Genomic DNA, 4,373 nt, shown 5'->3' with positions numbered 1-4,373 from the left:
CTGGTCATTTTTCAGCCTGTTTCATGTTAACTTTAGAAGTACAGTCTGAAAAAAAAAGAAGTACAGTCTATTGAATTTAATGAAATATAGTACACTAAAGTTTAATTTGTGGTTGTGTCATCTTGAAAGAAAGCGGCACCCAATATATATATTTTAAATGAGCTCATCTGCTTTAATTTTAATGGGCTTCAGTGAGATTAGACAAATGAATAGTGATGAAAGAAATGGTATGGCATGTTCAATAAAGTCTACAATTAACAAAACCACTACTTGTCAAATGCTTGTAAACTATAGTCACCACATTTTTTTAGGTCAAAAATATGACCCCATGGTGAGATTATTTGAAACTGGGTATGTTTCCCAAGTTGGAAAAATTTTAGTAAAGTTCAGGAGGCCCCCCAAATAAGGCTTTTGAAGTTGAATCAAAGCTTTTAAAAGAAACAAGATATTTAATAATTATTGTGTTAACTTTGTATGCAAGGAGGAACATTTTTCATATAAAATAGATATTAAAGAGTTACTATTTTTAAATGTTGAGAAAATATTGTGTAAGTTAAGGCCAACTTTATCTTTTCAGAAACTGATGTTTAAATTACAAATAAATCTAGGTCAAAGAATACAAAAATTTTCAGAGTTTTTTTTAATACATCTACTAGTGTCAAAGTGAAAAGGAACCTATGTGAATAAAAAGGAGAAGTCCAGGCACCACATTTTCAAAGACTTTAAATGGCAGAAATAACACGGGAGGTCCAGGGATGCACTTTGGAACCTGATGTTCCCCTTCACTGCTCCAAAGAGGGATCTTTTTTCTTCCAAATTCCTTTCTGTGGCAGGTGGTAGCCATTTAACATCCTGGGCGTGCAAGGACTCCTATGTCCCTCAGAAAACCTAACACAAAGCATGGCCATGCCATCTCATTCTGGTTGGCTACCCTGAGCAAGTCTCAGGATTTCAGATTTCACGTCAGCCAACATCAGGCACGTATAAATGCTTAATACTTGAGACAGTCCTACTTCTCAATTACTTTCACCAGTACAGCAGCTTTCGAGATGAATTTGCTCAAAAATAAATTACCAGAGGATTTACCGACTAAGCTATTGCTTTTTCACATAAAAGCTTTTTATACAAATTTTAGAAATTATTTTAGGAATGTAAGTTTTACAGTGACCTTCCTGGCAGACTAGAGATTATGATTACATATATCATGAACCAGCAGCCTTATCCTTAAATTGTTATGTTTTTAAAACAAAACTAAACAAAAACACTTTATTTTAGGGCAACAATTTAAATTGGGCACAAAATTGCCACACTACTTAAAAGACTCTGATTCACATGGTGAGGTTGTTGTTCTGTGACTCAGTTGTGTCCCACCCTTTGCGACCCCAAAGACTGCAACACACCAGGCTTCCCTGTCCTTCACTATCTCCTGGAGTTTGCTCAAACTCATGTCCTTTGAGTCTGGGATGCCATCCAACCATCTCCTCTGTGACCCTCTTCTCCTCCTGCCCTCAATCTTTCCCAGAATCAGGGTCTTTTCCAATGAGTTGGACAACTGTTTAATACTGCTTTTATACGTGTTCTCATGGGTCCTTCTAAAAGGCTAAATTGTCATTTTGCTCTGCATACACATTCAACATTGAAAGGACATAAACAACAATTACAATATTGGCTAAATATCTGTTGTATATGAGGCATTTTACTAAGCACTTTACAGGATCTGTTATATGACAGTTTCAATGACTCTGTGTTACTTATTTCCACTTTACAGATCAAAGTAAGAAATTCTAACTGAATTATCTAATTTAGTAAGTAGCACAATTAAAATGTGAAGCTCCTCACTACTATAAATCCATACTTGAGAATGTTATTTGGCCAAGAATGTCAACATGGGCCAAGGACATAGAATCAACTATGTACTCAGTTCTTGATGATGTCCTTTAGGAATACAGTACTGATTTTTATTCCAGGACCCACAGAGTACCATGCACAGACTTGGCTTCACTTTATGAAACACTTGAAGAAAAATTGTAGAGCATGATGTGAATGAAGTGAATGTGAATGTTTCCTTAAATTATTGATAATTTGCATTTATAAGGTGCTTTATATATGAAAATAATATCAATCTTTTTTTCACTTTTTTTATTTGAAATACATACTTATAGATTCACAGGCCATTACAAAGATGGCACAGAGGTTCTGTGTACCCTTCACTCACTTTCCTTCATTAGTTAGATCTTATGTAACTACAGTAGAATATCAAAACCAGGAAGCTGACACTGGTGTGAACTGCTATGGTTCTATGTCATTCTATCGCATGTGTATACTAATGTAACCACCACTGCAGTTAAGACACAGAACTAGTCCACCAGGAATCAGCTAATGTGAATAAATTCACACTGAATTGAAGAGTAATATTTACTATAATGTCTGGGATGCTGATAAAATAGAACTCTTGTCAATAAATATAGATCATTTTTTTTTTTTTTTTCAAATTTAAAGTCACTTGCTTGCTAAGTTGCTCAGTCGTGTCTGACTCTTTGTGACTCTATGGACTGTGGTCGGCCAGGCTCCTCTGTCCATGGGATTCTCCAGGCAAGAATACTGGAGTGGGTTGCTTTACCCTCCTTCAGGGGGTCTTCCCAACGCAGTTGGCAGGCGGGTTCTTTACCACTAGTGCCACCTGGGAAGCCCAAAGTCACTTAGCTACTCTTTTAAAAAATATATATTTTATTACAGTAGTAGATTACTTTGGGAGTTTTGGGGGTATATTTGGGATATACTGCTCCACTTGGAAAATGTGTAGACTAGGGCTAAATACTGACATTCAAATATTCTAGGAATAAGAAATATGGGAGGATTAAAAAAATTATTTCATTTTTTTCAACCTATTTTAAAGCATTACACAATGAGTCCTGCTCTTTATGTATTTTATGCTTTCACGTTAAACCATGGGTGGTGAAGTTGATGCCTTATTCATTGTGTTTTCATTGCCATAGAATTGGAAGGGATATAATAATATATAATATGGTATAATAATTATAGTGATGATGACGTGCATTTTAATAGTAGTTACCACCTACTGAGTGCTCACTCTGCACCATTTACTCTGCATACATATTTCAATCAACTCTCATTAGAGCCCTATGAGATGATTGTTATTAATCTTTACTTTAAACATGAAGAAACTGAGGTTCAACAAGGTTAAGTTGTACTAGCTTTTGCAGCATTATGCTAGGTACTTGTGATTCAAACCCAGCTCTGTCACATTCCAAAGCTTGTGTTTATAACCATTATGTTCATCAAAAGAGTTTATTTTCTCCATTTTCGGCAAGATTGCACTAAACCCACCTTAGGAAAGTTGTAGCTTTAAAATATCCATAGAAGATTAGTTCAGGACCTCTTCCAAAATTACCAGTAGTCCACCTTCCCCATTCCATTGTAGAGACTAAATCCCTGTGCATAAGTATTTCCATGATATGTCCATGCCTACATTTCTGATCATCAGTAACAATGAAGAATAGTTTCTGATTTTTACCACATTACATGCATGCTAGGTTTTTTTTTAGTTGTGTCCTACTCTTTGCGACCCTATGGACTGTAGCCCATTAAGTCTCCTCTGTCCATGGGATTCTCCAGGCAAGAATACTGGAGTGAGTTGCCATGCCCTCCTCCAGGGGATCTTTCCAATCTAGGGATTGAACCCATGTGTCTGATGTCTCCTGCATTGGCAGGCGGGTTCTTTACTACCACCTGGGAAGTGGCACCTAGCACTACCTGGGAAGCCTTTTTGCCATATTATTTCTACTTAAATAGAATGATCGTATTCACAAATAAACTCACACCTTGAGAGTTCAGCCTCTGAAATCCTTGACTGAATGTAAATCTTGGCATTACTCATTATTAGCTGATTAAGTTTGGGCAAGTTATTTAACTTCTTTATTCCAAAGTGTCTTCATCCCTAAGAGAGTAATAATAGTGTCGATGGCCTAAAATTATTATGAGAACTTTAATAGTAATCAACATGTGCTGTCATATAAGTAAGCAACATAGTAATGATAGACATTACTAGTTATTATAGACATTATTACTTCATCCAGATCTAAAAATCCAATTATTCTCTTGTTCTCCTTTAGACCATTTCCAGTTTCTCCAACATTTCACTGAACTATGGGATTAAATGTAACAAACACTTAACTAAACTCTAGGACTGAAGATAGTCAACCAGTTTCAGATCTGATCAGTAGTAAATATAGCTTGTGAAATTTTGAAGAAGTGACAGAATTATCTGCAGTAAAATAACTGTGTACTCATATTCCTTAATTCAGATACATTTGTGTGACATTATTGTCTTCTATTGTTCACCAACTGTTTGT

The sequence above is a fragment of the Bos mutus genome, chromosome 4, assembly GCF_027580195.1.
Source record: "Bos mutus isolate GX-2022 chromosome 4, NWIPB_WYAK_1.1, whole genome shotgun sequence".
NCBI classification, from domain to species: Eukaryota; Metazoa; Chordata; class Mammalia; order Artiodactyla; family Bovidae; genus Bos; species Bos mutus.
This window is presented reverse-complemented; position numbering follows the sequence as displayed.